We start from the raw sequence: 12,467 nt of genomic DNA, 5'->3' as shown, positions 1-12,467 counted from the left end.
GCTCTGATCGTCGACGCCGGCTGTCTGGTCATCGGCAGTGAGCGCGTTCCAATAATTTCAGTGGGGTCACAAGTTGCCACCATGGCCTGCCTTTTCCAGCCCTCTTACGTTCCCAACGAGGCCCTCGTCCAGGTTCTCAGCGAGCACGGGAAAGTCCGCTCCGTCACCGTGGGCCATATGGGATCACGCTGTGGGGTGCTGACCGACACACGGTCCGTCCGCATGGAAATGAGCAGCGCAAACCCTGTTCCAAATTAAAAACAGGTTGCAGGCTACCGAGTCACCTTCGACTACCGTAGCATGCAGCGCGCCTGTCGGCGGTGTGGCTCTTCGGAGCATTTCAGGGCGTAATGCATGGCGCCGTTCTCTGGACGCTGTGGCCTCCAAAGCCACCCGACTGACGGCTGTGTTCGTCCCTGTCGACCTTGTAGCGATGACACCCAACGATGGCGTGCCCTTTGCGCCGCTCATACCTTGACGTGACCACGAACGCCTTTCCCCACTGCACCATCCGCGGCTACAACGGTGGCCCTCTTCTTATTCTGCAAAGGAGGAGGAAAATCGTCAGAAAGCCCACAAGGCATCGAAGGGGGATTCATCGCCAGCTGGGGACCAGGGCTTTTTCTCTTCCCCGGATGGGGAGGGAACGCGCTCTTATGCTGACGTGGGCCTGCTGCCGCCCGAGTCTGCAGCATGTAAGGCTGCGGCTCCGGTCGTTGTGCCTGCGGGTGACGCAGCGGCGCCTACTGCTACAGGTACCAGCACGTCTGCTGCTGATGCGCTAAGGGTGCACCTGAGACGACGGCGGGCTCTTCAGAAGTCCGCAGCGCACTGGCCGAGTCAAGAAGCTGCCGGCGCTTTGGACAGATTTGCAGGTGCCGGATGGCGGTGAGCGCGACTCGTTGCCAGAACGCAATCGGTCCTTAGTGCAGCGCTGCCCAGATCGGGACACAAACGCCTCCAGTGACACCTTTACTATGGGTGTTGACAGTCGTACAGGATTTTCATCTAACCTTATTGAGTGCGACGCTCACATGTGTCTTTCGCGTGATGACTCGCGTGTGGACTGGCCTCGGCGTCAGGCTCGGACGGTCCACAAGACGGTCCCTGGTAGGAGCAGCCTCCCAAGAAGGCCCGGCCGTCCGCTGGAAGACAGGGAGATCAAGCCTAATGTGAGAGCGTGGCGCCTTAGAGGTGCCGTCTAATTGTACACATTCACCTTCTATTCTCAAAATTAAGTTTAAGAATGGCAACAGTTCTCAAATTACTTACATTAAAGTGCAAGGCTTCCGTAGCAACCGTAAGCAAACCGACGTAATTCATTTTGGACGAACGGTTCGCTGTGATTTGCTTTGCATTCAAGAAACAAATTTAACCGTACTGTTTGATGTCATAGCATCAAACAACAATTCAAATTAGACTGCTCCTCCTAATCAAACACGCATTTGGGTGGAGTTGGACGGGTAGTTTTAGACAAAGCTTTTTTACGAAACCGTGCACCACGTAACATATGATTGGCTTGGCTGTGTTTTAGCCTTCGACTGCATTTAGTCACCTGGGGGTGCGTGTCTTGTGCCTTTACGCGCCGGCTAAAGCAGGCCACAGTAACGACTTTTACGAAAACGTGGGTGTGTTCTTCCTTGACGGGCGCCGTGTAATCATAATAGGTGACTTCAGCTATGTTCTTGACAGCTGTGCTGATGTGCAAAGGCATGGCTGGGGTCGGTCTTCCTGCAATGCTCTTGAACTTCGGCGCATTGTGCAGCAGTGCTTGCTAGTGGATGCGCAGGAGTTCCTACACGGGCCGCAGTTAGTTGGATGTGGCGCCGCGGAGCATCAGCCAGCAGGCTTAAGTGCGGTTATATGTCTCACTCGCTTTCTGCCAACGTGTCAAGGACGAATACCGTCGCTTTGCCGTTGACGACGGTGTACATTTCCGATCATCGACCGGTACTGCTTGCGCTGTCTCTCACGGGAGTTAGAACCAGTCGACCATGGCGTCTTGATGTGCGCGTGCTGCAAGATTCGCGTACGCGCGCGAGCCTATCGCGGGCTTTGAGCGCTTCGCTGGCCGACAGCATCCAAAAATCGTGGGACGCGCTCATGAGTCTATGGCGCTTGTTTTGCTCGCGCGCTGGGCCGTCGCGTGTCAGAAACTTTGAAAGACACGGCTACGAAGCTTAGAGATGTTCACAGGGCTTACCGCAAGACGCCTTCAGCGCGCGTGGTATGAGGAGCTGCCGGAGAGGTTCCAATGCCTTGTTGCTGCTTCGTTCCTTTCTGCTGCGGCTTGGCGATGCACGCGCGGACATTGTGCGCATCCCGAAGTGTTGCGCATTGCGCGATCGAGCTAAGTACACTGCTCAAGTCCAGGTGGTCAATCGGCAATGTGTTGTCGCCGATTAGAGTTCGGGCTCGGTTTCTAGCGCATTTCGTGACTGTGGCGCGAACAGTCATCGCTGTTGATGAGGCGGCTGCTGCAGCGCATACCATGTTGACCGCGTTGCCGCAAGTTTCCCCTCAGGTACATGACGCGCTTTGCGCCCCTCCGACTTAGGAGGAAGTGAAGGCTATCCAAAATGCAATGAATTGTGTATCAGCGCCTGGCCCGTATGGTCTGCCAGGCGAATTTTACCTGGCGTTCTGGGAAACCCTTGGTCCATCGTTAATATCAGCTCATCACCAGTGCATTGAGTTGTTTTGTTGTGTTGGGTTTAATGGCACATAAGCAGCTAAGGCTATCATACGCCAGGCTCAAGGTATATGAACACTTTTCTGTAGGTGGGAGGAAACATGGTTGTGTAGAGGACTTAAATTGCTATTTCGTTCTGGTAGTAATAAGAGAAAGGAGAAATTTTATAAATGGCTAAAAATAAACGCTTTCAAGAAGGTCAGATAACCTCAGTAGCCATCCTTGGCTGGGCAAGGATCCTGAGGCTCCCAACCATTCAAATAATCACCTCAGCCCTCTTCTCATGGAATGAGAAAATGGCTGAAATGCATCTTATTTTAAAGCAAAGCTGTGGATCAAAGATTACAGTTTATGAAGAAAATCTGCTTCTTTTAAAAAGCTAAAAACGGAAGATATGTTAACAATGGCATTTTCGCCTAAAAGCAGCGCTGGGTGTAAAGGAATGTATTCATTATAAAACTTCGTAAAGTGCTTATTTCTTAGTTTTTCGAGTTTTGCACAAGAGAATAAAATATGGTTTAATGTTAGTTCGTCTCCACATCTTTCACAACGAGGTTTGTCTTGTTTCGTTAGTAAGAAATTATGTGTAATGTGTGTATGTCCAATGCGGAGACGACATAAAATTACTTCAATAAATCGTTCCTGGTGCCTACAGGTCTTCCATTCACCCAGGACCGGTTTTACAAAGTGCAGCTTGTTGTTAACCTCGTTGTCCCAAGAGGCCTGCCATTTTTCTCTCAATTTATTCTGGACGGACTTGATGCAGTCCTTATGCGGTATGTTTACTGGTTTTATTTTTGCGTTAAGGGCAAGTGCGGCGCTTGCATCAGCCCTCTCATTTCCGCTGATGCCCACGTGACTGGGAACCCAGCAAAACTTTATTGTATGTCCTTGTGAATAAGCTCGTATTACATTATGTATTATGTTTCCTATTAAGGGTTCAGTTGCATTTCTGGCGTTTATTGCTGTAATTACGCTGAGAGAGTCACTGTAGATAACACTGTTCTGTATGTTTTTCTTCAATATTTGTTCTACAGCTAGAGCAATGGCGTAGCATTCTGCTGTAAAGATTGAAGCGCACTGAGGCAGCCTGACTACTTTTTCCCATTTCTTTTGCACTATCGCGCTCCCTACATAGAGTGCTGTCTTAGAGCCATCTGTGTAGAAATCTGTGCAATTCTTGTATTTTTCACTTACTCCAAGAAACTCTTGCTGTATATATTCCAGTGGGGTATGTCTTTTTTGAATGTGTGTCAGTGCGAAATCGCATACACCAGGAAACAACTACCAAGGTGGCAACCTATCGGGTCTCTGGGCAACATCAGGAAGTGCATCTAGTATGTTTATTTCTTGTAATATTTCTTCAAAGCGGAGGAGCAATGGTTTTACAGCTTGAGGTTTGTTGGTGAACAGTGTTCTGGATGGGCATTTTGTAACTATGGTGTTACAAAGATGTTTCGGTAGCGACCTTATTTTGAGTACGTATGCACAGGTAAGCATTGTTCTCCTGTTGGTGAGGGTCGGTTCATTTGCTTCTACGTGAAGGCTATTTATGGGTGAAGTTCTGTAAGCACCAGTTGAAAGGCGCAACCCGAGGTTTTGTACTGGATCTAGCTTTTTAAGGTATGATGGCCTCGCAGACCCATACATTATGGATCCATAGTCTAACGAAGAGCGTACTAGAGAGCGATAGATGTGCAATAGGCACCTCCTATCGGATCCCCAACGCTTCCGAGAAAGTACTTTGAGTATATTCAGGGATTGGGTGGCTTTCTTTTTTAGGGTGTTTATATGTGGTAGAAACGTTAGCTTCTTGTCAAAAGTTAAGCCTAAAAATTTGTGTTCTTGTTTTACTGGAAGTGTGGTGTCGTTCAAGTGGAGGGTGGGATCAATCTGCAGTCCTCTCTGCAGCGAGAAAAGAACCGCAACAGTTTTCTGTGGAGAAAACCTACATCCATTTCTCTCTGCCCAAAGTGCTAATTTGTTTATTGTGAGTTGTAATTGTCTCTCACAAGTTGCCAGGATAGAAGATGTGCACGCAATTTGAAGGTCATCAACGTAGACCGAGTACATAATGGACTGTGGATTTATACCGGTTAAAGAATTCATTTTTACTATGAACAATGTAGTACTTAAAATCCATCCCTGAGGAATGCCGTTTTCCTGAGTGAAATTATATGAGAGGGTTGCGCCGAGACGAACTTGGAAAGAACGGTTGGATAAAAAGTCGCTCAAATATTTCAGCATCCTCCCGCGGATACCAAGCTCTGCCAGGTCGCGAAGAATCCCGAACCTCCAGGTCGTGTCATATGGCTTCTCCATATCGAAAAAAACTGAAAGGCAGTGTTGTCTGTGTATAAAGGCCTCTCGGATTGTGTTTTCCAGGCGGACTAAATGGTCGACTGTGGAAAATGTTTTTTTAAAACCACATTGGTGGACATCAAGAAGCTCTCGGGATTCTAGAATAAACATTAATCTAATATTTATAACACTCTCAAAAGATTTGGCAAGACAGCTTGTAAGGGTTATAGGCCTGTAACTGTTAGGGGAGGTTGGTGGCTTTCCTGGTTTTAGAAATGGAACAATAATGGCTTTTTCCAAGCAGCTGGTATTTTCCCTACGACCCATATTTTGTTGAAAAATTTTAACAGAACTTCTACAGATTGCTCAGATAGATGGGACAGCATTTCATAATGAATTTCGTCGGGGCCTGGTGCAGTTTGTTTACCTATAGACAGTACTCTCTGTATTTCTTGAAGTGTAATCAAATTATTGTAAGGCTCGTTTATGTTGCCTGCCGTAGGGAGTCTTTGTTTTTCGACTGTGTTTTTGTATTTTAAGAATGACTGTGTATAGTGGGAGAACTAGAAACTATAAAAAAATGTTGCCCCAAAATGTCTGCTTGTTCTTTAATACTTGTCTGAATACCAGGATCCGTCAGCAGAGGAAGGGTGAATGGGGAATAGCTGCCATTTACTTTTCTGACCTGCTCCCACGGTTTTTTTGATGTTACCGAGCTGTTTATGGAAGACACATAATTTTGCCAAGACATTTTTTCCGCGTTCCGCCGTATATATCGGGCTTTAGCTTTTGCCTTTTTGAAAGCTATTAGATTTTCGTGAGTAGGATACCTACGAAATACACCCCAGGCCTTATTTTGTTGTTTTTTGGCTTCCCAACATTCTCGCGTCCACCATACCTTGTGGTTCTGGCGCACCACGCCTGTGGACAGGGGAATAGCTAGCCGTGCAGCATCGATGATACACTTTGTGAGAATTCCATTGATTTCATCTATGCTAAGTGTTTCTGAGTAAATGTCCTCTAATCTGGCCTTTTCTCTAAACAACGCCCAATCAGCTAGATGTAGCTTCCATCGCCGTGGTTTGGCAGGGATGACTGCAGGTGAGGATGATAGGCTTATAAAAACTGGTAGGTGATCACTCCCAAACGGGTTGTCTAAAACGTCCCACTTAAAATCGCTAAAAACAGAAGGTGAACAAAAAGACAGGTCTAAACTGCTCATTTTCCCAGATGTTGGGGAACAGTATGTGGCCTTTTCGTATTTAAAAGACGTACATTATTCGTCAGGATAAAATCTTCGATTATTTGACCTCCAGCGTCACAGCGTTCGCTTCCCCACAGGGAGGAGTGAGCATTAAAATCCCCAAGTAACAGATATGGCTCCGGATGTTCTCTGATCAGTTGCTGTAGATCATGGAGTGTTAACGTAAAATGTGGAGGAATGTATACGGAACGGATTGTTAGTGTTTTGTAGCTCACGATACTGACTGCAACCGCCTCAAGTTTTGTTTTGAGTTTAATTTCTTGAGCAGGGACACCGCTTTGAACGACAATCGCGACGCCTCCCGATAGCCGATTTGCCTGCTCTCGATCGCGTCTATAAGTTTTATAATGTTTCAGGATATGTACATGTTGTAGACCAGGATTGGTCTCCTGACGACATAAAGCTGTGGGTAACATTGACCCTGAAATATGTGTTATGTCGCTGTAATTCCGCATAAGTCCTCTACAATTCCAATGGATTAAAAAAGCCATGTTTATGTTTTTGAGAAGAAATGAAAGGGGATTTACTTAAGTAGTGGGCCCGTTATTAGGGGCCTGTCTTTTTTCCGCTCTAGAGAGCTGTTCTGCCTCTGTAGTGGAGGCGGAGTGGCAGTTATATCCATCGCCTCACGAGAGGCGCTAGAGGAGCGCGGGGAAGGCGCGGGTTTGTGGGTTTCAGTCCTCCCCCGGTAGGGGGAAGTCCTGCGGGATGCCGACGCATGGACCGGCGCTCCCTGATTTGACACTGGCAGGGCAGCTTTCGCTGACCCTGCCTGGGGCGTGAATGGTCCTGCCATTGGCTCGATGGAAGTGGCCTCGGCAGCGACCGGGGTGCTGTGTGGTGCACCGCCCCTGCGCACCATATCAGCAAAGCTGGATTTTGCTGTGAAGGAGAACTGGTTGGCAACGGCAAATCGCCTTCTTGCTTCTCTAAATGAAATGTTTTCCTTGGTTTTTATCGTGATAATCTCTTTTTCCTTCTTCCAGGACGGACAGGCCCTGGAGTATGCAGCATGTTCTCCTTCGCAGTTTGCGCAGCGCAGGGCTGCGTCACATTCCTCAGAAATGTGATCCTTGGAAGCACATTTTGCGCACGTTTTGCGGCCGCGGCAGCTCTGTGAGCCGTGGCCAAACCTTTGACAGTTGAAGCATCTTCGTGGGTTTGGAATGTAGTGCCTGACATTTACTTTTAAGTATCCTACATCGATGGTTTCTGGTAATGTACTTGTATTGAATGTTATGACCAAGTGTTTTGTCTCTATTTCTTTATTGTCTTTCCGGATTTTGATTCTGTACACATCTGTGACATTTTGGTCAGACAGGCCTTCCAGCAATTCTTTCTCGGTTAGGTGTGTGAAGTCGTTTTCAGAGATGACTCCACGGACTGAGTTTAGGGATCGGTGCGCTGTTATGGAAACTGGGGTTTCTCCGATGGATGCAATGTTTGCGATTTTCGAGTTCTGGGTGTTGTCAAGGAGTTCTAACAATAAGTCTCCGCTGGTCTTCTTAGAAACCTTGTAGCCAGGGCCCAGGGTATCTGTTAGGCATTTAGACACAAGGAACGGAGAAATTATTCTTGCTTGTTTTTCGTTACTTTCGCTGTGGATAACATAGAACTTGCTGAATGTCAATGTCGGTTTCTTTTTTGAAAAAAAGTCTGCTGCTTCGTTCGCCCTCTCTTGAGAGAGCGATAGGGTTTTGAAAGGGGGGGAGCCATAAAAAATGAAGTTTTTCAGTCATGGTGCCAGCCACCCACCATGGAGTCCAACAAGGGGACGGGACTGGAACTTGAACGCAAGTCCTGCCCACGTCAGCTGTACACCTCAACTATAACCAAATCCGACACAACTCAGGGTGGTTGGCCACACAAGGTTAACCCTCGCCGCCTATGAAAAGTGGAAAAAACTAAGAAGTGAGTAGGAGATAGGAGAGTTGTGAGAAAGAGATAGGAAAGTGAAAGACAGAGTGGAGGATAGGAAAAGGCGACTGCCGATTTCCCCCGGTCGGGTGAGGCCGGAGGTGCCGTCTACGTGAAGCTGGGGCCAAAGTGGTGTGTTGCTTCCGCCGAGGGGCCTTAAAGGTCCAAACGCTCGGCATCGGCTCAACCACCAGGATCCCCTTTTCCCCGGACACGGCGATGCCACGCACGGCGAAGCGTGGGTGCTCGGGTCCGTGGTGATGCACAGTTCACCATCATCCCCTTGCGGGGATGTCCCTGCGGATGCTCGGGAACCCGCGGTGTCGCCAATCACCGTCGCGACGTCTGCAAGCTGCAGGCGCCCCCCTGCGGGGAGCCAGTGCATTGAGAGCTGTGGTTTTCGTGGCAGTTTCCGGAATGGAAGAATCATTATTCCAGCCAAGCGCGATCCACAGTCGCCTCGGCCGGAAGGGTGGAGACCAATAGCGCTTCTCAACGTGGACGATAAAGCTTTTGCAGCTTTTGTAGTGCGACGCTTGAGGGGCGTGATGGCGACCTTCTTTGGTAACCATAAGCCTTGTTCATTTTCCGGCAGGGAGAATCACAGCCTGTCGTTCGTCACTCGAAATAGTATCTCGTAAACTCATGGGCGCTTGGCAAGCAGTCTATTGGTTTCTTTAGATAGGAAAAGGCATTTGATTGCCTCGAACAGGGGCACATTTTTGGAGCACTAAGGGCTTACGGGTTCCCGGAAGGCTTCAATACTCTCATTCGTAAGGCATACGCGGGCATTCACAGCACTCCCGTCACCAGTGGGGTTAGGAAGGGTTGTCCCCTCTCGTCATTACTCTTTGCCCTAGCATCGGGCCTTACCTAAGATTCAATAATAAGGCATCCTGGCATTCATGGCCTTCCTCTCCCAGGCAATGCGGCAGTTAAGGTGACGGCATTTGCTGATGACATAACCATTTACCTGGGCATTGTGGATTGCCTGATACGGTGTGATCGGCTTTTCGATTATTACAGCAGGGTGTTGCGCTGCCCTCAACTTTGCCAAGAGAAAGTATCTTATGATGGACCAGTCTGATGCGCGTCTCAGCGGTCATATACGCATCACGCACAGAGTGAACATTCGCATTCTTGGTGTCGAAAAAAATTCGTACGGCGTAAAAATTTTGTATAGGACACCTTACTTAACGAGGCTAGTAACATGATCATGATGGCCTCTGAATTTTATCTGCCGTTATTGGAGCGTCGATACCTCGCCCGCACGATCTTTAGTGCCCGAGTATGGTATGTGGGACATATTACACAGCCTCCTCTTCGTGTTTTGTAGCGATAGCTACAATACGGTAGAATTGGGAGCCTTCAGCTTGGAGGCACCGCCACCCTGTGGCTTCAGCGCCACCACGAATTCACGTGGTGCGGAGCAGCTGCCGGCGAAACCGAGCTGCCACAGCTTTGCGCATGCGCCGTGTCAAGTAGGACGAAGATGAAGAAGAAACGCCCAGCGAAACGGAGCGGCGAAAGACTGACTTTGCAATTCAACTGAGCAAGTTCCACTCGGCCAGCTATAGCTATCGCGTCCATCCAGGTGTAACCAGAGTTAAACCACCACCAATTTTTTTTTCGGGCATTCCAGTGTCTGCTATGTTCCCTTTTCTGTGGGAGGCCGGACAGAGCTGATGCGCCGCGCGGCGCTCGGGCAGCCACGTTCGAGGGGTGGATTCGTCTTTCCTTCTGTGGCCGGCTGCTAGCTCTCCGCTGCCTTCTCTGTTTGTTGCGGGGTGATGATTGCCCGGCAGGGGCGCTCGCCTCTATTTCTTAGGCACGCACCTCTAAGAATTCATCCCTGATGCGCCAATGAATCAGTGTAGTAAGCTTTCCGTATGCCTGTATTCTATGCGCAGCGGTGGCTTTCCGTCGGCAAGCCCGTCGCGTCAGCACCGACTTAGACGTCCAAGAGAATAGAGTAGTAGATTCGATGGGTGAGTTGTTTTTACCTCTGGTGCCTCCAAGAAGCAGACGGCAGGCGGCGACCGTTTCGTGGTTCTTGCTAACGGCGGCCTTCATTCGAGGCCACTTGCGCGACTTTATGTGCCGCTTGGAATGGAGGATTTTTTCTACGCTAGGCTGCCTGGAACACTGGGATGTTGTACGGACAGCGCAGTGTCCTAATTGCCCTCTCCGAGAGTGCAACCGCCAAGTCGTACACGAATGTGTTGTGGCCCGTGTTTGTTGGAGACCGGTGCATGCCGGATTTCCAGCGCTGGGAGTGCGACGATTTTTAAGGAGCAGTCGTTTTCCTCGCAGCCCCTTTGCGCGTCGCGTGATAGTTGCTGGTGCTTTTGTGCTCTGGCGCAGTCGCTGTGAGGCTGTTGCTTCATTAAGCTTCTTTTCAGAAGAGATATTTTTCCTTGTGGAGGAAGAGTTCCTTCGACACTGGTCCTGCCCTTTTGTGTCCGTTTCGGAGGGGCGTGTAAGGGTCGCTTTTTCGGCCGGCCTGGTTTGTGTAGCCAGGTCGTAATTATCATGTATTATCGTTTCCTGTGATCGCGTAGTATACCTCAACAACACGTCCATTCACATTTATTCACAACATGTATATATAACCACCAAAACACATAAGATATGATTTTGGTATCAACCACTGTATATGTATTCATTCCTACCATGTATTCACTGTATATACTTTCATGCTTGTCAAAACTTTCTTCATTGTGCTCTATGTATATAATTTGCATCACTAGCGACTAGCATGAAAATGGCGACCAATTCTGTGTTGTGTGATGTTCTCGTGTTCTTAGGTCGGACGTGGCCACTGTTCAATGATCACTGTTCTGTACTTTTGTCATTCTTTCATCTCGTTACCGCCCGTTCCGGTTGTCAACGTGAAAATAAATTTTTCTTACCACACCAGTAAGAGGTTGGTTGTCTCGCTTCGGAAGAACATTTATTTGAGAGAGAACAGCAGTGTGCACTTGTGGATCCAATATGTAACAATGAAACCAAAGGTTAGGAACCGCGACGTGCGTTGAAAATACAGTTCAAAAGGAGAAATGCTCTGTATCTGCTAAATGTACTGATACCTTGGTAACGCACTCTCAGGTCCCTGAAACGCGATTGATGAAACTGCGCCTAGGAGAATTTGTTTTCTAGCGATAGCTACATTACGGTAGCATTTCGAGCCTTGAGCGTGGCGGCGCCGCCACGCTGTAACGTGGTTGGACACGTGGTGTGGAGCAGCTGCCGGCGGCGTGGCGCCGTGGCTGATCACGTTGTTGGTCACGTGGTTGGTCAAGTGACCAGCCACGTGGTGCGGAGTAGCTGCTGCTGCCGGCGCGCCGGCGAAACCGAGCTGCCACAGCTTTGCGCATGCGCCGTGTCAAGTGGGACGAAGATGAAGAAGGAATGCCCAGCGAAACGGAGCGGGGAAAGACTGACTGCAATTCAACTGAGCAAGTACCACTCGACCAGCTGTAGCTATCGCGTCCCTCCAGGTTTAACCAGAGCTAACCACAACCAATTTTTCTTGTTTTGGTGCCTTTTTTATAATAATAAACCAACTCGCCCTGCAGTAGGTGCAAAGTGAATATATGAAAATCGATCTCCCTTGCAATTTTCGCAGACATTTGTCCCTGTGTGTGGCTGTTACAGTCTGCATTTGTTCTAATGATTTTAAACATACATTAGTATTGGCTTATTATATGCGAGTGCACCCGCTTGAAAATTTAAAGCCGCATCTCCCGAATGTTACGTGGATAAATAATGCCCGAAAAACTAATTCTTATTGTTAGCAATTATAATCGCGGTTTACGCGTTTTAGGACTTTGAGGCTGCCGACGTAATTCCCGTGGCACCACGTGCTGCTGCCATGAGATGATAATACCAGGTACTCGCAACACGCGATCTTCCATTCTGAGCATGCGTGATAATAAGAGAATATTTTTGAGACCGATAAGAGCACAGTGAAGAGGGGAAAATACCGTTGCAGCTCTGGTGGAATGAATAGATTGGCATTGTGTCATGAGTGCACAAAACAAGACAGCGGATAGAGTCCGCTGTTTATGGATACTTTTTCTCTTCATTTTCTTCAACTAATCATTAAAATCACTCAAATTATTCATCATTTACCTCTGTAGATTAAATTATTTTTGTTGCATTCTGAGCTACTTCCCAGCCAGAATCGTTTGAATTATTCGATGAAAATCTATTTTTCAGTCTACTTTACTTTTTTTGCCTCACACACAATAACCGGCATGAAAATTATTTATCATTCCCTTCGAGATGTAC

The sequence above is a fragment of the Amblyomma americanum genome, chromosome 2 (assembly GCF_052857255.1).
Source record: "Amblyomma americanum isolate KBUSLIRL-KWMA chromosome 2, ASM5285725v1, whole genome shotgun sequence".
Lineage (NCBI taxonomy): Eukaryota > Metazoa > Arthropoda > Arachnida > Ixodida > Ixodidae > Amblyomma > Amblyomma americanum.
Note: the sequence above shows the minus strand (reverse complement) of the source record.